This window comes from Corella eumyota, chromosome 7 (genome assembly GCF_963082875.1).
Source record: "Corella eumyota chromosome 7, kaCorEumy4.1, whole genome shotgun sequence".
Classification (NCBI taxonomy): domain Eukaryota; kingdom Metazoa; phylum Chordata; class Ascidiacea; order Phlebobranchia; family Corellidae; genus Corella; species Corella eumyota.
This window is the reverse complement of record NC_137496.1, coordinates 7043680-7065013: the sequence shown is the minus strand read 5'-3', so window position 1 is coordinate 7065013 and position 21334 is coordinate 7043680. Positions and strand designations below refer to the sequence as shown.

Genomic DNA, 21334 nt, shown 5'->3' with positions numbered 1-21334 from the left:
AAATTGAATAATAAATTTATTGATACTGGAAAACTGCGAATTTTTTTAATGTATGTCAAAAACGTTGTGCTTATCTTGATTATGTTGTGGTTAAATTAAAAAAAAAAATTTCCAGCATTTTGATAAAAACTTATAAGAAACAGCAAGATAAAATTTTATATGACGACGTTAGGTATCGGATAAATAGTTGTTATACAATTTATTATTTTGGTGCTTTTATTAAACAAAAATGAAATTAGTTTTCTATGCTTAATAATTATGTTTAATGGTCAAACAAATTTGTTAATTAAAACTTTAATGTGTATTCCTTGATTAAAAATTTTTGCGCACCACAAATGGAAGCATTTTATTTGAATAGGAAAGGATATCTTGCCATTTTTTGATAGCTTTGCGCAGAGGCGATATTGTAACCGATGAGGTTTATCCGAGGTGCGATTATTGCTAGTTGAAAACTATTTCCAATACCCCGCCCTGACGGCGTGAAAAACCGTTGGCCGAATCAATTTCTGAAGGTTTCCCTATGAAGTTTTATATTCTAAATCAAAGCTGTCATGTAAAAGGTTTATGTGACAGGTTTTGACTGATAGATTTAAGGTTTGAAACGCACCAATACCACATGCTTTGGTTTTTTGTCGAGTAATTGCGGCGAGCTCTCTAACACGTTCAAATAAAATCATTTTTTAATAAATTAAATAAAAAATATCATAGAAAAAACCAAGGCTTTTACGATTTAGATTTATAAGTGTCGATTCAACGGACCTAAAAAATCTCGACCGACAAAAACTTGTTGGTCTATAATAAGGGTTAGTATATTAAACTTACCTCGGGTCTGAAAAGTTCCGGAATTAATTACCACACAAACCTTTGTTATTTTTAAATCGATTTATTCCCATTGTTAAAAATTACATAGTTTATGTGATAAAAATGTATTATGTTCATAATGTAGTTTTATTTAATTAACTAAAACCACTGAAAATTAACTTTCAAAATTATTAAGTAAAAACAAATTGAACAATGAATTTATTGATGCTGGAAAACTGTGAATTTTGTAAAATGTATGTCAAAAAAGTTGTGCTTATCTTGATTATGTTGTGGTTAAATTTAAAAAAAAAATTTCCAGCATTTTGATAAAAACTTATAAGAAACAGCAAGATAAAATTTTATTTGACGACGTGAGGTATCGGATAAATAGTTGTTATACAATTTATTATTTTGGTGCTTTTATTAAACAAAAATGAAATCAGTTTTCTATGCTTAATAATTATGTTTAATGGTCAAACAAATTTGTTAATTAAAATTTTAATGTGTATTCCTTGATTAAAAATTTTTGTGCACCACAAATGGAAGCATTTTATATGAATAGGAAAGGTTATCTTGCCATTTTTTGATAGCTTTGCGCGCAGGCGATAACGTAACTGATGAGGTTTGTCCGAGGTGCGATTATTGCTAGTTGAAAACTATTCCCAATACCCCGCCCTGACGACGTGAAAAACCGTTAGCCGAGGCAATTTCTGAAGATTTCCTTGTAAAGTCTTTTAATCTTTAATCAAAACCTTTTATATAAGAGGTTTATGTAACAGGTTTTGATTAATAGATTTAAGGTTCGAAACGCACCAATACCACATGCTTTGGTTTTTCGTCGAGTAATCGCAGCGAGCTCTAACACGTTTAAATAAAACCATTTTTTAATAAATTAAATAAAAAAATATCATAGAAAAAACCAAGGCTTTTACGATTTAGGTTTATAAGTGTCGATTCAACGGACCTACAAAATCTTGACCGACAAAAACTTGTTGGTCTATAATAAGGGTTAGTATATTAAACTTACCTCGGGTACGAAAGGTTCCGGATTTAATTACCACACAAAACTTTGTTATTTTTAAATCGATTTATTCCCATTGTTAAAAATTACATAGTTTATGTGATAAAAATGTATTATGTTCATAATGTAGTTTTATTTAATTAACTAAAACCACTGAAAATTAACTTTCAAAATTATTAAGTAAAAACAAATTAAATAATGAATTTATTGATGCTGGAAAACTGTGAATTTTGTAATATGTATGTCAAAAAAGTTGTGCTTATCTTGATTATGTTGTGGTTAAATTTAAAAAAAAAATTTCCAGCATTTTGATAAAAACTTATAAGAAACAGCAAGATAAAATTTTACTTGACGACGTGAGGTATCGGATAAATAGTTGTTATACAATTTATTATTTTGGTGCTTTTATTAAACAAAAATGAAATCAGTTTTCTATGCTTAATAATTATGTTTAATGGTCAAACAAATTTGTTAATTAAAATTTTAATGTGTATTCCTTGATTAAAAATTTTTGTGCACCACAAATGGAAGCATTTTATTTGAATAGGAAAGGTTATCTTGCCATTTTTTGATAGCTTTGCGCGCAGGCGATAACGTAACTGATGAGGTTTGTCCGAGGTGCGATTATTGCTAGTTGAAAACTATTCCCAATACCCCGCCCTGACGACGTGAAAAACCGTTAGCCGAGGCAATTTCTGAAGATTTCCTTGTAAATTCTTTTATTCTTTAATCAAAACCTTTTATATAAGAGGTTTATGTAACAGGTTTTGATTAATAGATTTAAGGTTCGAAACGCACCAATACCACATGTTTTGGTTTTTTGTCGAGTAATTGCGGCGGGCTCTCTAACACGTTTAAATAAAACCATTTTTTAATAAATTAAATAAAAAATATCATAGAAAAAACCAAGGCTTTTACGATTTAGATTTATAAGTGTCGATTCAACGGACCTAAAAAATCTCGACCGACAAAAACTTGTTGGTCTATAATAAGGGTAAGTATATTACACTTACCTCGGGTACGAAAGGTTCCGGATTGGATTACCACACAAACCTTTGTTATTTTTGAATTGATTTATTCCCATTTTTAAAAATTACATAGTTTATGTGATAAAATTTTATTGGGTTTATAATCTTTTTTTATTTAAATAACCAAAACCGCTGAAAATTAACTTTCAAAATTATTAAGTAAAAACAAATTGAATAATAAATTTATTGATACTGGAAAACTGTGAATTTTTTTAAATGTATGTCAAAAAAGTTGTGCTTATCTTGATTATGTTGTGGTTAAATTTAAAAAAAAAATTTTCAGCATTTTGATAAAAACTTATAAAAAAAAGCAAGATAAAATTTTACTTGACGACGTTAGGTATCGGATAAATAGTTGTTATACAATTTATTATTTTGGTGCTTTTATTAAACAAAAATGAAATTAGTTTTCTATGCTTAATAATTATGTTTAATGGTCAAACAAATTTGTTAATTAAAATTTTAATGTGTATTCCTTGATTAAAAATTTTTGCGCACCACAAATGGAAGCATTTTATTTGAATAGGAAAGGTTATCTTGCCATTTTTTTGATAGCTTTGCGCAGAGGCGATATCGTAACCGATGAGGTTTATCCGAGGTGCGATTATTGCTAGTTGAAAACTATTCCCAATACCCCGCCCTGACGACGTGAAAAACCGTTGGCCGAGGCAATTTCTGAAGATTTCCCAGTAAAGTCTTTTATTCTAAATCAAAAGCTGTTATGTAGGAGGGTTATGTGACAGGTTTTGACTGATAGATTTAAGTTTCGAAGCGCACCAATACCACATGCTTTGGTTTTTCGTCGAGTAATCGCAGCGAGCTCTAACACGTTTAAATAAAACCATTTTTTAATAAATTAAATAAAAAAATATCATAGAAAAAACCAAGGCTTTTACGATTTAGGTTTATAAGTGTCGATTCAACGGACCTACAAAATCTCGACCGACAAAAACTTGTTGGTCTATAATAAGGGTTAGTATATTAAACTTACCTCGGGTCTGAAAGGTTCCGGAATTAATTACCACACAAAACTTTGTTATTTTTAAATTGATTTATTCCCAATGTTAAAAATTACATAGTTTATGTGATAAAAATGTATTATGTTCATAATGTAGTTTTATTTAATTAACCAAAACCACTGAAAATTAACTTTCAAAATTATTAAGTAAAAACAAATTAAATAATGAATTTATTGATGCTGGAAAACTGTGAATTTTGTAATATGTATGTCAAAAAAGTTGTGCTTATCTTGATTATGTTGTGGTTAAATTTAAAAAAAAAATTTCCAGCATTTTGATAAAAACTTATAAGAAACAGCAAGATAAAATTTTACTTGACGACGTGAGGTATCGGATAAATAGTTGTTATACAATTTATTATTTTGGTGCTTTTATTAAACAAAAATGAAATCAGTTTTCTATGCTTAATAATTATGTTTAATGGTCAAACAAATTTGTTAATTAAAATTTTAATGTGTATTCCTTGATTAAAAATTTTTGTGCACCACAAATGGAAGCATTTTATTTGAATAGGAAAGGTTATCTTGCCATTTTTTGATAGCTTTGCGCGCAGGCGATAACGTAACTGATGAGGTTTGTCCGAGGTGCGATTATTGCTAGTTGAAAACTATTCCCAATACCCCGCCCTGACGACGTGAAAAACCGTTAGCCGAGGCAATTTCTGAAGATTTCCTTGTAAATTCTTTTATTCTTTAATCAAAACCTTTTATATAAGAGGTTTATGTAACAGGTTTTGATTAATAGATTTAAGGTTCGAAACGCACCAATACCACATGTTTTGGTTTTTTGTCGAGTAATTGCGGCGGGCTCTCTAACACGTTTAAATAAAACCATTTTTTAATAAATTAAATAAAAAATATCATAGAAAAAACCAAGGCTTTTACGATTTAGATTTATAAGTGTCGATTCAACGGACCTAAAAAATCTCGACCGACAAAAACTTGTTGGTCTATAATAAGGGTAAGTATATTACACTTACCTCGAGTACGAAAGGTTCCGGATTGGATTACCACACAAACCTTTGTTATTTTTGAATTGATTTATTCCCATTTTTAAAAATTACATAGTTTATGTGATAAAATTTTATTGGGTTTATAATCTTTTTTTATTTAAATAACCAAAACCACTGAAAATTAACTTTCAAAATTATTAAGTAAAAACAAATTGAATAATAAATTTATTGATACTGGAAAACTGTGAATTTTTTTAAATGTATGTCAAAATAGTTGTGCTTATCTTGATTATGTTGTGGTTAAATTAAAAAAAAAAATTTCCAGCATTTTGATAAAAACTTATAAGAAACAGCAAGATAAAATTTTACTTGACGACGTTAGGTATCGGATAAATAGTTGTTGTACAATTTATTATTTTGGTGCTTTTATTAAACAAAAATGAAATTAGTTTTCTATGCTTAATAATTATGTTTAATGGTCAAACAAATTTGTTAATAAAAACTTTAATGTGTATTCCTTGATTAAAAAATTTTGGGCACCACAAATGGAAGCATTTTATTTGAATAGGAAAGGTTATCTTGCCATTTTTTGATAGCTTTGCGCACAGGCGATATCGTAACCGATGATGTTTATCCGAGGTGCGATTATTGCTAGTTGAAAACTATTCCCAATACCCCGCCCTGACGACGTGAAAAACCGTTGGCCGAGGGAATTTCTGAAGATTTCCCAGTGAAGTCTTTTATTCTAAATCAAAAGCTGTTATGTAGGAGGTTTATGGGACAGGTTTTAACTGATAGATTTAAGTTTCGAAGCGCACCAATACCACATGCTTTGGTTTTTCGTCGAGTAATCGCAGCAAGCTCTAACACGTTTAAATAAAACCATTTTTTAATAAATTAAATAAAAAAATATCATAGAAAAAACCAAGGCTTTTATGATTTAGATTTATAAGTGTCGATTCAACGGACCTAAAAAATCTCGACCGACAAAAACTTGTTGGTCTATAATAAGGGTTAGTATATTAAACTTACCTCGGGTACGAAAGGTTCCTGATTGGATTACCACACAAACCTTTGTTATTTTTGAATTGATTTATTCCCATTTTTAAAAATTACATAGTTTATGTGATAAAATTTTATTGGGTTTATAATCTTTTTTTATTTAAATAACCAAAACCACTGAAAATTAACTTTCAAAATTATTAAGTAAAAACAAATTGAATAATAAATTTATTGATACTGGAAAACTGTGAATTTTTTTAAATGTATGTCAAAAAAGTTGTGCTTATCTTGATTATGTTGTGGTTAAATTAAAAAAAAAAATTTCCAGCATTTTGATAAAAACTTATAAGAAACAGCAAGATAAAATTTTACTTGACGACGTTAGGTATCGGATAAATAGTTGTTGTACAATTTATTATTTTGGTGCTTTTATTAAACAAAAATGAAATTAGTTTTCTATGCTTAATAATTATGTTTAATGGTCAAACAAATTTGTTAATAAAAACTTTAATGTGTATTCCTTGATTAAAAATTTTTGGGCACCACAAATGGAAGCATTTTATTTGAATAGGAAAGGTTATCTTGCCATTTTTTGATAGCTTTGCGCACAGGCGATATCGTAACCAATGAGGTTTATCCGAGGTGCGATTATTGCTAGTTGAAATCTATTCCCAATACCCCGCCCTGACGACGTGAAAAACCGTTGGCCGAGGAAATTTCTGAAGATTTCCCAGTGAAGTCTTTTATTCTAAATCAAAAGCTGTTATGTAGGAGGTTTATGTGACAGGTTTTAACTGATAGATTTAAGTTTCGAAGCGCACCAATACCACATGCTTTGGTTTTTCGTCGAGTAATCGCAGCAAGCTCTAACACGTTTAAATAAAACCATTTTTTAATAAATTAAATAAAAAAATATCATAGAAAAAACCAAGGCTTTTATGATTTAGATTTATAAGTGTCGATTCAACGGACCTAAAAAATCTCGACCGACAAAAACTTGTTGGTCTATAATAAGGGTTAGTATATTAAACTTACCTCGGGTACGAAAGGTTCCGGATTGGATTACCACACAAACCTTTGTTATTTTTGAATTGATTTATTCCCATTTTTAAAAATTACATAGTTTATGTGATAAAATTTTATTGGGTTTACAATCTTTTTTTATTTAAATAACCAAAACCGCTGAAAATTAACTTTCAAAATTATTAAGTAAAAACAATTTGAATAATAAATTTATTGATACTGGAAAACTGTGAATTTTTTAAATGTATGTCAAAAACGTTGTGCTTATCTTGATTATGTTGTGGTTAAATTAAAAAAAAAATTTCCAGCATTTTGATAAAAACTTATAAGAAACAGCAAGATAAAATTTTATATGACGACGTTAGGTATCGGATAAATAGTTGTTATACAATTTATTATTTTGGTGCTTTTATTAAACAAAAATGAAATTAGTTTTCTATGCTTAATAATTATGTTTAATGGTCAAACAAATTTGTTAATTAAAATTTTAATGTGTATTCCTTGATTAAAAATTTTTGCGCACCACAAATGGAAGCATTTTATTTGAATAGGAAAGTTTATCTTGCCATTTTTTGATAGCTTTGCGCAGAGGCGATATCGTAACCGATGAGGTTTATCCGAGGTGCGATTATTGCTAGTTGAAAACTATTCCCAATACCCCGCCCTGACGACGTGAAAAACCGCTGGCCGAGTCAATTTCTGAAGGTTTCCCTATGAAGTTTTATATTCTAAATCAAAGCTGTCATGTAAGAGGTTTATGTGACAGGTTTTGACTGATAGATTTAAGGTTCGAAACGCACCAATACCACATGCTTTGGTTTTTTGTCGAGTAATTGCGGCGAGCTCTCTAACACGTTCAAATAAAATCATTTTTTAATAAATTAAATAAAAAATATCATAGAAAAAACCAAGGCTTTTACGATTTAGATTTATAAGTGTCGATTCAACGGACCTAAAAAATCTCGACCGACAAAAACTTGTTGGTCTATAATAAGGGTTAGTATATTAAACTTACCTCGGGTCTGAAAGGTTCCGGAATTAATTACCACACAAAACTTTGTTATTTTTAAATCGATTTATTCCCATTGTTAAAAATTACATAGTTTATGTAATAAAAATGTATTATGTTCATAATGTAGTTTTATTTAATTAACCAAAACCACTGAAAATTAACTTTCAAAATTATTAAGTAAAAACAAATTGAACAATGAATTTATTGATGCTGGAAAACTGTGAATTTTGTAAAATGTATGTCAAAAAAGTTGTGCTTATCTTGATTATGTTGTGGTTGAATTTAAAAAAAAAATTTCCAGCATTTTGATAAAAACTTATAAGAAACAGCAAGATAAAATTTTATTTGACGACGTGAGGTATCGGATAAATAGTTGTTATACAATTTATTATTTTGGTGCTTTTATTAAACAAAATGAAATCAGTTTTCTATGCTTAATAATTATGTTTAATGGTCAAACAAATTTGTTAATTAAAATTTTAATGTGTATTCCTTGATTAAAAATTTTTGTGCACCACAAATGGAAGCATTTTATTTTAATAGGAAAGGTTATCTTACCATTTTTTGATAGCTTTGCGCGCAGGCGATAACGTAACTGATGAGGTTTGTCCGAGGTGCGATTATTGCTAGTTGAAAACTATTTCCAATACCCCGCCCTGACGACGTGAAAAACCGTTGGCCGAGGGAATTTCTGAAGATTTCCCAGTGAAGTCTTTTATTCTAAATCAAAAGCTGTTATGTAGGAGGTTTATGTGACAGGTTTTAACTGATAGATTTAAGTTTCGAAGCGCACCAATACCACATGCTTTGGTTTTTCGTCGAGTAATCGCAGCAAGCTCTAACACGTTTAAATAAAACCATTTTTTAATAAATTAAATAAAAAAATATCATAGAAAAAACCAAGGCTTTTATGATTTAGATTTATAAGTGTCGATTCAACGGACCTAAAAAATCTCGACCGACAAAAACTTGTTGGTCTATAATAAGGGTTAGTATATTAAACTTACCTCGGGTACGAAAGGTTCCGGATTGGATTACCACACAAACCTTTGTTATTTTTGAATTGATTTATTCCCATTTTTAAAAATTACATAGTTTATGTGATAAAATTTTATTGGTTTTACAATCTTTTTTTATTTAAATAACCAAAACCGCTGAAAATTAACTTTCAAAATTATTAAGTAAAAACAATTTGAATAATAAATTTATTGATACTGGAAAACTGTGAATTTTTTAAATGTATGTCAAAAACGTTGTGCTTATCTTGATTATGTTGTGGTTAAATTAAAAAAAAAAATTTCCAGCATTTTGATAAAAACTTATAAGAAACAGCAAGATAAAATTTTATATGACGACGTTAGGTATCGGATAAATAGTTGTTATACAATTTATTATTTTGGTGCTTTTATTAAACAAAAATGAAATTAGTTTTCTATGCTTAATAATTATGTTTAATGGTCAAACAAATTTGTTAATTAAAATTTTAATGTGTATTCCTTGATTAAAAATTTTTGCGCACCACAAATGGAAGCATTTTATTTGAATAGGAAAGTTTATCTTGCCATTTTTTGATAGCTTTGCGCAGAGGCGATATCGTAACCGATGAGGTTTATCCGAGGTGCGATTATTGCTAGTTGAAAACTATTCCCAATACCCCGCCCTGACGACGTGAAAAACCGTTGGCCGAGTCAATTTCTGAAGGTTTCCCTATAAAGTTTTATATTCTAAATCAAAGCTGTCATGTAAGAGGTTTATGTGACAGGTTTTGACTGATAGATTTAAGGTTCGAAACGCACCAATACCACATGCTTTGGTTTTTTGTCGAGTAATTGCGGCGAGCTCTCTAACACGTTCAAATAAAATCATTTTTTAATAAATTAAATAAAAAATATCATAGAAAAAACCAAGGCTTTTACGATTTAGATTTATAAGTGTCGATTCAACGGACCTAAAAAATCTCGACCGACAAAAACTTGTTGGTCTATAATAAGGGTTAGTATATTAAACTTACCTCGGGTCTGAAAGGTTCCGGAATTAATTACCACACAAAACTTTGTTATTTTTAAATCGATTTATTCCCATTGTTAAAAATTACATAGTTTATGTAATAAAAATGTATTATGTTCATAATGTAGTTTTATTTAATTAACCAAAACCACTGAAAATTAACTTTCAAAATTATTAAGTAAAAACAAATTGAACAATGAATTTATTGATGCTGGAAAACTGTGAATTTTGTAAAATGTATGTCAAAAAAGTTGTGCTTATCTTGATTATGTTGTGGTTGAATTTAAAAAAAAAATTTCCAGCATTTTGATAAAAACTTATAAGAAACAGCAAGATAAAATTTTATTTGACGACGTGAGGTATCGGATAAATAGTTGTTATACAATTTATTATTTTGGTGCTTTTATTAAACAAAATGAAATCAGTTTTCTATGCTTAATAATTATGTTTAATGGTCAAACAAATTTGTTAATTAAAATTTTAATGTGTATTCCTTGATTAAAAATTTTTGTGCACCACAAATGGAAGCATTTTATTTTAATAGGAAAGGTTATCTTACCATTTTTTGATAGCTTTGCGCGCAGGCGATAACGTAACTGATGAGGTTTGTCCGAGGTGCGATTATTGCTAGTTGAAAACTATTTCCAATACCCCGCCCTGACGACGTGAAAAACCGTTAGCCGAGGCAATTTCTGAAGATTTCCTTGTAAAGTCTTTTAATCTTTAATCAAAACCTTTTATATAAGAGGTTTATGTAACAGGTTTTGATTAATAGATTTAAGGTTCGAAACGCACCAATACCACATGCTTTGGTTTTTCGTCGAGTAATCGCAGCGAGCTCTAACACGTTTAAATAAAACCATTTTTTAATAAATTAAATAAAAAAATATCATAGAAAAAACCAAGGCTTTTATGATTTAGATTTATAAGTGTCGATTCAACGGACCTAAAAAATCTCGACCGACAAAATCTTGTTGGTCTATAATAAGGGTAAGTATATTAAACTTACCTCGGGTACGAAAGGTTCCGGATTGGATTACCACACAAACCTTTGTTATTTTTGAATTGATTTATTCCCATTTTTAAAAATTACATAGTTTATGTGATAAAATTTTATTGGGTTTATAATCTTTTTTTATTTAAATAACCAAAACCGCTGAAAATTAACTTTCAAAATTATTAAGTAAAAACAAATTGAATAATAAATTTATTGATACTGGAAAACTGTGAATTTTTTTAAATGTATGTCAAAAAAGTTGTGCTTATCTTGATTATGTTGTGGTTAAATTTAAAAAAAAAATTTTCAGCATTTTGATAAAAACTTATAAGAAAAAGCAAGATAAAATTTTACTTGACGACGTTAGGTATCGGATAAATAGTTGTTATACAATTTATTATTTTGGTGTTTTTATTAAACAAAAATGAAATTAGTTTTCTATGCTTAATAATTATGTTTAATGGTCAAACAAATTTGTTAATTAAAATTTTAATGTGTATTCCTTGATTAAAAATTTTTGCGCACCACAAATGGAAGCATTTTATTTGAATAGGAAAGGTTATCTTGCCATTTTTTTGATAGCTTTGCGCAGAGGCGATATCGTAACCGATGAGGTTTATCCGAGGTGCGATTATTGCTAGTTGAAAACTATTCCCAATACCCCGCCCTGACGACGTGAAAAACCGTTGGCCGAGGCAATTTCTGAAGATTTCCCAGTGAAGTCTTTTATTCTAAATCAAAAGCTGTTATGTAGGAGGTTTATGTGACAGGTTTTAACTGATAGATTTAAGTTTCGAAGCGCACCAATACCACATGCTTTGGTTTTTCGTCGAGTAATCGCAGCAAGCTCTAACACGTTTAAATAAAACCATTTTTTAATAAATTAAATAAAAAAATATCATAGAAAAAACCAAGGCTTTTATGATTTAGATTTATAAGTGTCGATTCAACGGACCTAAAAAATCTCGACCGACAAAAACTTGTTGGTCTATAATAAGGGTTAGTATATTAAACTTACCTCGGGTACGAAAGGTTCCGGATTGGATTACCACACAAACCTTTGTTATTTTTGAATTGATTTATTCCCATTTTTAAAAATTACATAGTTTATGTGATAAAATTTTATTGGTTTTACAATCTTTTTTTATTTAAATAACCAAAACCGCTGAAAATTAACTTTCAAAATTATTAAGTAAAAACAATTTGAATAATAAATTTATTGATACTGGAAAACTGTGAATTTTTTAAATGTATGTCAAAAACGTTGTGCTTATATTGATTATGTTGTGGTTAAATTAAAAAAAAAAATTTCCAGCATTTTGATAAAAACTTATAAGAAACAGCAAGATAAAATTTTATATGACGACGTTAGGTATCGGATAAATAGTTGTTATACAATTTATTATTTTGGTGCTTTTATTAAACAAAAATGAAATTAGTTTTCTATGCTTAATAATTATGTTTAATGGTCAAACAAATTTGTTAATTAAAATTTTAATGTGTATTCCTTGATTAAAAATTTTTGCGCACCACAAATGGAAGCATTTTATTTGAATAGGAAAGTTTATCTTGCCATTTTTTGATAGCTTTGCGCAGAGGCGATATCGTAACCGATGAGGTTTATCCGAGGTGCGATTATTGCTAGTTGAAAACTATTCCCAATACCCCGCCCTGACGACGTGAAAAACCGTTGGCCGAGTCAATTTCTGAAGGTTTCCCTATAAAGTTTTATATTCTAAATCAAAGCTGTCATGTAAGAGGTTTATGTGACAGGTTTTGACTGATAGATTTAAGGTTCGAAACGCACCAATACCACATGCTTTGGTTTTTTGTCGAGTAATTGCGGCGAGCTCTCTAACACGTTCAAATAAAATCATTTTTTAATAAATTAAATAAAAAATATCATAGAAAAAACCAAGGCTTTTACGATTTAGATTTATAAGTGTCGATTCAACGGACCTAAAAAATCTCGACCGACAAAAACTTGTTGGTCTATAATAAGGGTTAGTATATTAAACTTACCTCGGGTCTGAAAGGTTCCGGAATTAATTACCACACAAAACTTTGTTATTTTTAAATCGATTTATTCCCATTGTTAAAAATTACATAGTTTATGTAATAAAAATGTATTATGTTCATAATGTAGTTTTATTTAATTAACCAAAACCACTGAAAATTAACTTTCAAAATTATTAAGTAAAAACAAATTGAACAATGAATTTATTGATGCTGGAAAACTGTGAATTTTGTAAAATGTATGTCAAAAAAGTTGTGCTTATCTTGATTATGTTGTGGTTGAATTTAAAAAAAAAATTTCCAGCATTTTGATAAAAACTTATAAGAAACAGCAAGATAAAATTTTATTTGACGACGTGAGGTATCGGATAAATAGTTGTTATACAATTTATTATTTTGGTGCTTTTATTAAACAAAATGAAATCAGTTTTCTATGCTTAATAATTATGTTTAATGGTCAAACAAATTTGTTAATTAAAATTTTAATGTGTATTCCTTGATTAAAAATTTTTGTGCACCACAAATGGAAGCATTTTATTTTAATAGGAAAGGTTATCTTACCATTTTTTGATAGCTTTGCGCGCAGGCGATAACGTAACTGATGAGGTTTGTCCGAGGTGCGATTATTGCTAGTTGAAAACTATTTCCAATACCCCGCCCTGACGACGTGAAAAACCGTTAGCCGAGGCAATTTCTGAAGATTTCCTTGTAAAGTCTTTTAATCTTTAATCAAAACCTTTTATATAAGAGGTTTATGTAACAGGTTTTGATTAATAGATTTAAGGTTCGAAACGCACCAATACCACATGCTTTGGTTTTTCGTCGAGTAATCGCAGCGAGCTCTAACACGTTTAAATAAAACCATTTTTTAATAAATTAAATAAAAAAATATCATAGAAAAAACCAAGGCTTTTATGATTTAGATTTATAAGTGTCGATTCAACGGACCTAAAAAATCTCGACCGACAAAATCTTGTTGGTCTATAATAAGGGTAAGTATATTAAACTTACCTCGGGTACGAAAGGTTCCGGATTGGATTACCACACAAACCTTTGTTATTTTTGAATTGATTTATTCCCATTTTTAAAAATTACATAGTTTATGTGATAAAATTTTATTGGGTTTATAATCTTTTTTTATTTAAATAACCAAAACCGCTGAAAATTAACTTTCAAAATTATTAAGTAAAAACAAATTGAATAATAAATTTATTGATACTGGAAAACTGTGAATTTTTTTAAATGTATGTCAAAAAAGTTGTGCTTATCTTGATTATGTTGTGGTTAAATTTAAAAAAAAAATTTTCAGCATTTTGATAAAAACTTATAAGAAAAAGCAAGATAAAATTTTACTTGACGACGTTAGGTATCGGATAAATAGTTGTTATACAATTTATTATTTTGGTGTTTTTATTAAACAAAAATGAAATTAGTTTTCTATGCTTAATAATTATGTTTAATGGTCAAACAAATTTGTTAATTAAAATTTTAATGTGTATTCCTTGATTAAAAATTTTTGCGCACCACAAATGGAAGCATTTTATTTGAATAGGAAAGGTTATCTTGCCATTTTTTTGATAGCTTTGCGCAGAGGCGATATCGTAACCGATGAGGTTTATCCGAGGTGCGATTATTGCTAGTTGAAAACTATTCCCAATACCCCGCCCTGACGACGTGAAAAACCGTTGGCCGAGGCAATTTCTGAAGATTTCCCAGTGAAGTCTTTGATTCTAAATCAAAAGCTGTTATGTAGGAGGTTTATGTGACAGGTTTTGACTGATAGATTTAAGTTTCGAAGCGCACCAATACCACATGCTTTGGTTTTTCGTCGAGTAATCGCAGCGAGCTCTAACACGTTTAAATAAAACCATTTTTTAATAAATTAAATAAAAAAATATCATAGAAAAAACCAAGGCTTTTATGATTTAGATTTATAAGTGTCGATTCAACGGACCTAAAAAATCTCGACCGACAAAAACTTGTTGGTCTATAATAAGGGTAAGTATATTAAACTTACCTCGGGTACGAAAGGTTCCGGATTGGATTACCACACAAACCTTTGTTATTTTTGAATTGATTTATCCCCATTTTTAAAAATTACATAGTTTATGTGATAAAATTTTATTGGGTTTATAATCTTTTTTTATTTAAATAACCAAAACCGCTGAAAATTAACTTTCAAAATTATTAAGTAAAAACAAATTGAATAATAAATTTATTGATATTGGAAAACTGTGAATTTTTTTAAATGTATGTCAAAAAAGTTGTGCTTATCTTGATTATGTTGTGGTTAAATTTAAAATAAAATTTTCAGCATTTTGATAAAAACTTATAAGAAAAAGCAAGATAAAATTTTACTTGACGACGTTAGGTATCGGATAAATAGTTGTTATACAATTTATTATTTTGGTGCTTTTATTAAACAAAAATGAAATTAGTTTTCTATGCTTAATAATTATGTTTAATGGTCAAACAAATTTGTTAATTAAAATTTTAATGTGTATTCCTTGATTAAAAATTTTTGCGCACCACAAATGGAAGCATTTTATTTGAATAGGAAAGGTTATCTTGCCATTTTTGGTTAGCTTTGCGCAGAGGCGATATCGTAACCGATGAAGTTTATCCGAGGTGCGATTATTCCTAGTTGAAAACTATTCCCAATACCCCGCCCTGACGACGTGAAAAACCGTTGGCCGAGGCAATTTCTGAAGATTTCCCAGTGAAGTCTTTTATTCTAAATCAAAAGCTGTTATGTAGGAAGTTTATGTGACAGGTTTTGACTGATAGATTTAAGTTTCGAAGCGCACCAATACCACATGCTTTGGTTTTTCGTCGAGTAATCGCAGCGAGCTCTAACACGTTTAAATAAAACCATTTTTTAATAAATTAAATAAAAAAATATCATAGAAAAAACCAAGGCTATTATAATTTAGATTTATAAGTGTCGATTCAACGGACCTAAAAAATCTCGACCGACAAAAACTTGTTGGTCTATAATAAGGGTAAGTATATTAAACTTATCTCGGGTACAAAAGGTTCCGGATTGGATTACCACACAAACCTTTGTTATTTTTGAATTGATTTATTCCCATTTTTAAAAATTACATAGTTTATGTGATAAAATTTTATTGGGTTTATAATCTTTTTTTATTTAAATAACCAAAACCGCTGAAAATTAACTTTCAAAATTATTAAGTAAAAACAAATTGAATAATAAATTTATTGATACTGGAAAACTGTGAATTTTTTTAAATGTATGTCAAAAAAGTTGTGCTTATCTTGATTATGTTGTGGTTAAATTTAAAATAAAATTTTCAGCATTTTGATAAAAACTTATAAGAAAAAGCAAGATAAAATTTTACTTGACGACGTTAGGTATCGGATAAATAGTTGTTATACAATTTATTATTTTGGTGCTTTTATTAAACAAAAATGAAATTAGTTTTCTATGCTTAATAATTATGTTTAATGGTCAAACAAATTTGTTAATTAAAATTTTAATGTGTATTTCTTGATTAAAAATTTTTGCGCACCACAAATGGAAGCATTTTATTTGAATAGGAAAGGTTATCTTGCCATTTTTTGATAGCTTTGCGCAGAGGCGATATCGTAACCGATGAGGTTTATCCGAGGTGCGATTATTGCTAGTTGAAAACTATTCCCAATACCCCGCCCTGACGACGTGAAAAACCGTTGGCCGAGGCAATTTCTGAAGATTTCCCAGTGAAGTCTTTTATTCTAAATCAAAAGCTGTTATGTAGGAAGTTTATGTGACAGGTTTTGACTGATAGATTTAAGTTTCGAAGCGCACCAATACCACATGCTTTGGTTTTTCGTCGAGTAATCGCAGCGAGCTCTAACACGTTTAAATAAAACCATTTTTTAATAAATTAAATAAAAAAATATCATAGAAAAAACCAAGGCTATTATGATTTAGATTTATAAGTGTCAATTCAACGGACTTAAAAAATCTCGACCGACAAAAACTTGTTGGTCTATAATAAGGGTAAGTATATTAAACTTACCTCGGATACGAAAGGTTCCGGATTGGATTACCACACAAACCTTTGTTATTTTTGAATTGATTTATTCCCATTTTTAAAAATTACATAGTTTATGTGATAAAATTTTATTGGGTTTATAATCTTTTTTTATTTAAATAACCAAAACCGCTGAAAATTAACTTTCAAAATTATTAAGTAAAAACAAATTGAATAATAAATTTATTGATACTGGAAAACTGTGAATTTTTTTAAATGTATGTCAAAAAAGTTGTGCTTATCTTGATTATGTTGTGGTTAAATTTAAAAAAAAAATTTTCAGCATTTTGATAAAAACTTATAAGAAAAAGCAAGATAAAATTTTACTTGATGACGTTAGGTATCGGATAAATAGTTGTTATACAGTTTATTATTTTGGTGCTTTTATTAAACAAAAATGAAATTAGTTTTCTATGCTTAATAATTATGTTTAATGGTCAAACAACTTTGTTAATTAAAATTTTAATGTGTATTCCTTGATTAAAAATTTTTGCGCACCACAAATGGAAGCATTTTATTTGAATAGGAAAGGTTATCTTGCCATTTTTTTGATAGCTTTGCGCAGAGGCGATATCGTAACCGATGAGGTTTATCCGAGGTGCGATTATTGCTAGTTGAAAACTATTCCCAATACCCCGCCCTGACGACGTGAAAAACCGTTGGCCGAGGCAATTTCTGAAGATTTCCCAGTGAAGTCTTTTATTCTAAATCAAAAGCTGTTATGTAGGAGGTTTATGTGACAGGTTTTGACTGTTAGATTTAAGTTTCGAAGCGCACCAATACCACATGCTTTGGTTTTTCGTCGAGTAATCGCAGCGAGCTCTAACACGTTTAAATAAAACCATTTTTTAATAAATTAAATAAAAAAATATCATAGAAAAAACCAAGGCTTTTATGATTTAGATTTATAAGTGTCGATTCAACGGACCTAAAAAATCTCGACCGACAAAAACTTGTTGGTCTATAATAAGGGTAAGTATATTAAACTTACCTCGGGTACGAAAGGTTCCGGATTGGATTACCACACAAACCTTTGTTATTTTTGAATTGATTTATTCCCATTTTTAAAAATTACATAGTTTATGTGATAAAATTTTATTGGGTTTATAATCTTTTTTTATTTAAATAACCAAAACCGCTGAAAATTAACTTTCAAAATTATTAAGTAAAAACAAGTTGAATAATAAATTTATTGATACTGGAAAACTGTGAATTTTTTTAAATGTATGTCAAAAAAGTTGTGCTTATCTTGATTATGTTGTGGTTAAATTTAAAAAAAAAATTTTCAGCATTTTGATAAAAACTTATAAGAAAAAGCAAGATAAAATTTTACTTGACGACGTTAGGTATCGGATAAATAGTTGTTATACAATTTATTATTTTGGTGCTTTTATTAAACAAAAATGAAATTAGTTTTCTATGCTTAATAATTATGTTTAATGGTCAAACAACTTTGTTAATTAAAATTTTAATGTGTATTCCTTGATTAAAAATTTTTGCGCACCACAAATGGAAGCATTTTATTTGAATAGGAAAGGTTATCTTGCCATTTTTTTGATAGCTTTGCGCAGAGGCGATATCGTAACCGATGAGGTTTATCCGAGGTGCGATTATTGCTAGTTGAAAACTATTCCCAATACCCCGCCCTAACGACGTGAAAAACCGTTGGCCGAGGCAATTTCTGAAGATTTCCCAGTGAAGTCTTTTATTCTAAATCAAAAGCTGTTATGTAGGAGGTTTATGTGACAGGTTTTGACTGTTAGATTTAAGTTTCGAAGCGCACCAATACCACATGCTTTGGTTTTTCGTCGAGTAATCGCAGCGAGCTCTAACACGTTTAAATAAAACCATTTTTTAATAAATTAAATAAAAAAATATCATAGAAAAAACCAAGGCTTTTATGATTTAGATTTATAAGTGTCGATTCAACGGACCTAAAAAATCTCGACCGACAAAAACTTGTTGGTCTATAATAAGGGTAAGTATATTAAACTTATCTCGGGTACGAAAGGTTCCGGATTGGATTACCACACAAACCTTTGTTATTTTTGAATTGATTTATTCCCATTTTTAAAAATTACATAGTTTATGTGATAAAATTTTATTGGGTTTATAATCTTTTTTTATTTAAATAACCAAAACCGCTGAAAATTAACTTTCAAAATTATTAAGTAAAAACAAATTGAATAATAAATTTATTGATACTGGAAAACTGTGAATTTTTTTAAATGTATGTCAAAAAAATTGTGCTTATCTTGATTATGTTGTGGTTAAATTTAAAATAAAATTTTCAGCATTTTGATAAAAACTTATAAGAAAAAGCAAGATAAAATTGTACTTGACGACGTTAGGTATCGGATAAATAGTTGTTATACAATTTATTATTTTGGTGCTTTTATTAAACAAAAATGAAATTAGTTTTCTATGCTTAATAATTATGTTTAATGGTCAAACAAATTTGTTAATTAAAATTTTAATGTGTATTTCTTGATTAAAAATTTTTGCGCACCACAAATGAAAGCATTTTATTTGAATAGGAAAGGTTATCTTGCCATTTTTTGATAGCTTTGCGCAGAGGCGATATCGTAACCGATGAGGTTTATCCGAGGTGCGATTATTGCTAGTTGAAAACTATTCCCAATACCCCGCCCTGACGACGTGAAAAACCGTTGGCCGAGGCAATTTCTGAAGATTTTCCAGTGAAGTCTTTTATTCTAAATCAAAAGCTGTTATGTAGGAAGTTTATGTGACAGGTTTTGACTGATAGATTTAAGTTTCGAAGCGCACCAATACCACATGCTTTGGTTTTTCGTCGAGTAATCGCAGCGAGCTCTAACACGTTTAAATAAAACCATTTTTTAATAAATTAAATAAATAAATATCATAGAAAAAACCAAGGCTATTATGATTTAGATTTATAAGTGTCGATTCAACGGACTTAAAAAATCTCGACCGACAAAAACTTGTTGGTCTATAATAAGGGTAAGTATATTAAACTTACCTCGGGTACGAAAGGTTCCGGATTGGATTACCACACAAACCTTTGTTATTTTTGAATTGATTTATTCCCATTTTTAAAAATTACATAGTTTATGTGATAAAATTTTATTGGGTTTATAATCTTTTTTTATTTAAATAACCAAAACCGCTGAAAATTAACTTTCAAAATTATTAAGTAAAAACAAGTTGAATAATAAATTTATTGATACTGGAAAACTGTGAATTTTTTTAAATGTATGTCAAAAAAGTTGTGCTTATCTTGATTATGTTGTGGTTAAATTTAAAAAAAAAATTTTCAGCATTTTGATAAAAACTTATAAGAAAAAGCAAGATAAAATTTTACTTGACGACGTTAGGTATCGGATAAATAGTTGTTATACAATTTATTATTTTGGTGCTTTTATTAAACAAAAATGAAATTAGTTTTCTATGCTTAATAATTATGTTTAATGGTCAAACAACTTTGTTAATTAAAATTTTAATGTGTATTCCTTGATTAAAAATTTTTGCACACCACAAATGGAAGCATTTTATTTGAATAGGAAAGGTTATCTTGCCATTTTTTTGATAGCTTTGCGCAGAGGCGATATCGTAACCGATGAGGTTTATCCGAGGTGCGATTATTGCTAGTTGAAAACTATTCCCCATACCCCGCCCTGACGACGTGAAAAACCGTTGGCCGAGGCAATTTCTGAAGATTTCCCAGTGAAGTCTTTCATTCTAAATCAAAAGCTGTTATGTAGGAGGTTTATGTGACAGGTTTTGACTGTTAGATTTAAGTTTCGAAGCGCACCAATACCACATGCTTTGGTTTTTCGTCGAGTAATCGCAGCGAGCTCTAACACGTTTAAATAAAACCATTTTTTAATAAATTAAATAAAAAAATATCATAGAAAAAACCAAGGCTTTTATGATTTAGATTTATAAGTGTCGATTCAACGGACCTAAAAAATCTCGACCGACAAAAACTTGTTGGTCTATAATAAGGGTAAGTATATTAAACTTACCTCGGGTACGAAAGGTTCCGGATTGGATTACCACACAAACCTTTGTTATTTTTGAATTGATTTATTCCCATTTTTAAAAATTACATAGTTTATGTGAAAAAATTTTATTGGGTTTATAATCTTTTTTTATTTAAATAACCAAAACCGCTGAAAATTAACTTTCAAAATTATTAAGTAAAAACAAGTTGAATAATAAATTTATTGATACTGGAAAACTGTGAATTTTTTTAAATGTATGTCAAAAAAGTTGTGCTTATCTTGATTATGTTGTGGTTAAATTTAAAAAAAAAATTTTCAGCATTTTGATAAAAACTTATAAGAAAAAGCAAGATAAAATTGTACTTGACGACGTTAGGTATCGGATAAATAGTTGTTATACAATTTATTATTTTGGTGCTTTTATTAAACA

General features: G+C 28.9%; 21 non-coding genes across 21 annotated transcripts; all 21 read left to right on the top strand.

Annotated features, from left to right (window-relative positions):
• Positions 1 to 384: 384 nt before the first annotated feature.
• LOC145761925 (U4 spliceosomal RNA) lies at positions 385 to 526 on the top strand. Its single transcript, XR_014287579.1, has one exon. It is a non-coding gene; the product is annotated as a U4 spliceosomal RNA (small nuclear RNA).
• Positions 527 to 1389: 863 nt separating this feature from the next.
• LOC145761923 (U4 spliceosomal RNA) lies at positions 1390 to 1530 on the top strand. Its single transcript, XR_014287577.1, has one exon. It is a non-coding gene; the product is annotated as a U4 spliceosomal RNA (small nuclear RNA).
• An 865-nt stretch (positions 1531 to 2395) lies between these two features.
• Positions 2396 to 2536, top strand: LOC145761922 (U4 spliceosomal RNA). The gene has a single exon (XR_014287576.1). It is a non-coding gene; the product is annotated as a U4 spliceosomal RNA (small nuclear RNA).
• Positions 2537 to 3403: 867 nt separating this feature from the next.
• Positions 3404 to 3544, top strand: LOC145761634 (U4 spliceosomal RNA). Its single transcript, XR_014287304.1, has one exon. It is a non-coding gene; the product is annotated as a U4 spliceosomal RNA (small nuclear RNA).
• Positions 3545 to 4408: 864 nt separating this feature from the next.
• Positions 4409 to 4549, top strand: LOC145761920 (U4 spliceosomal RNA). The gene has a single exon (XR_014287574.1). It is a non-coding gene; the product is annotated as a U4 spliceosomal RNA (small nuclear RNA).
• Positions 4550 to 5415: 866 nt separating this feature from the next.
• On the top strand, positions 5416 to 5556 carry LOC145761906 (U4 spliceosomal RNA). Its single transcript, XR_014287560.1, has one exon. It is a non-coding gene; the product is annotated as a U4 spliceosomal RNA (small nuclear RNA).
• An 864-nt stretch (positions 5557 to 6420) lies between these two features.
• On the top strand, positions 6421 to 6561 carry LOC145761844 (U4 spliceosomal RNA). Its single transcript, XR_014287501.1, has one exon. It is a non-coding gene; the product is annotated as a U4 spliceosomal RNA (small nuclear RNA).
• An 862-nt stretch (positions 6562 to 7423) lies between these two features.
• On the top strand, positions 7424 to 7565 carry LOC145761863 (U4 spliceosomal RNA). Its single transcript, XR_014287519.1, has one exon. It is a non-coding gene; the product is annotated as a U4 spliceosomal RNA (small nuclear RNA).
• Positions 7566 to 8427: 862 nt separating this feature from the next.
• On the top strand, positions 8428 to 8568 carry LOC145761941 (U4 spliceosomal RNA). Its single transcript, XR_014287594.1, has one exon. It is a non-coding gene; the product is annotated as a U4 spliceosomal RNA (small nuclear RNA).
• An 863-nt stretch (positions 8569 to 9431) lies between these two features.
• On the top strand, positions 9432 to 9572 carry LOC145761789 (U4 spliceosomal RNA). Its single transcript, XR_014287451.1, has one exon. It is a non-coding gene; the product is annotated as a U4 spliceosomal RNA (small nuclear RNA).
• An 863-nt stretch (positions 9573 to 10435) lies between these two features.
• LOC145761928 (U4 spliceosomal RNA) lies at positions 10436 to 10576 on the top strand. Its single transcript, XR_014287581.1, has one exon. It is a non-coding gene; the product is annotated as a U4 spliceosomal RNA (small nuclear RNA).
• An 866-nt stretch (positions 10577 to 11442) lies between these two features.
• On the top strand, positions 11443 to 11583 carry LOC145761686 (U4 spliceosomal RNA). Its single transcript, XR_014287354.1, has one exon. It is a non-coding gene; the product is annotated as a U4 spliceosomal RNA (small nuclear RNA).
• Positions 11584 to 12446: 863 nt separating this feature from the next.
• Positions 12447 to 12587, top strand: LOC145761788 (U4 spliceosomal RNA). The gene has a single exon (XR_014287450.1). It is a non-coding gene; the product is annotated as a U4 spliceosomal RNA (small nuclear RNA).
• An 863-nt stretch (positions 12588 to 13450) lies between these two features.
• Positions 13451 to 13591, top strand: LOC145761927 (U4 spliceosomal RNA). The gene has a single exon (XR_014287580.1). It is a non-coding gene; the product is annotated as a U4 spliceosomal RNA (small nuclear RNA).
• Positions 13592 to 14457: 866 nt separating this feature from the next.
• On the top strand, positions 14458 to 14598 carry LOC145761685 (U4 spliceosomal RNA). The gene has a single exon (XR_014287353.1). It is a non-coding gene; the product is annotated as a U4 spliceosomal RNA (small nuclear RNA).
• Positions 14599 to 15461: 863 nt separating this feature from the next.
• On the top strand, positions 15462 to 15602 carry LOC145761888 (U4 spliceosomal RNA). Its single transcript, XR_014287543.1, has one exon. It is a non-coding gene; the product is annotated as a U4 spliceosomal RNA (small nuclear RNA).
• An 863-nt stretch (positions 15603 to 16465) lies between these two features.
• LOC145761683 (U4 spliceosomal RNA) lies at positions 16466 to 16606 on the top strand. The gene has a single exon (XR_014287351.1). It is a non-coding gene; the product is annotated as a U4 spliceosomal RNA (small nuclear RNA).
• An 865-nt stretch (positions 16607 to 17471) lies between these two features.
• On the top strand, positions 17472 to 17612 carry LOC145761682 (U4 spliceosomal RNA). Its single transcript, XR_014287350.1, has one exon. It is a non-coding gene; the product is annotated as a U4 spliceosomal RNA (small nuclear RNA).
• Positions 17613 to 18477: 865 nt separating this feature from the next.
• LOC145761782 (U4 spliceosomal RNA) lies at positions 18478 to 18618 on the top strand. The gene has a single exon (XR_014287444.1). It is a non-coding gene; the product is annotated as a U4 spliceosomal RNA (small nuclear RNA).
• An 863-nt stretch (positions 18619 to 19481) lies between these two features.
• Positions 19482 to 19622, top strand: LOC145761635 (U4 spliceosomal RNA). Its single transcript, XR_014287305.1, has one exon. It is a non-coding gene; the product is annotated as a U4 spliceosomal RNA (small nuclear RNA).
• Positions 19623 to 20487: 865 nt separating this feature from the next.
• LOC145761763 (U4 spliceosomal RNA) lies at positions 20488 to 20628 on the top strand. The gene has a single exon (XR_014287426.1). It is a non-coding gene; the product is annotated as a U4 spliceosomal RNA (small nuclear RNA).
• Positions 20629 to 21334: the final 706 nt, after the last annotated feature.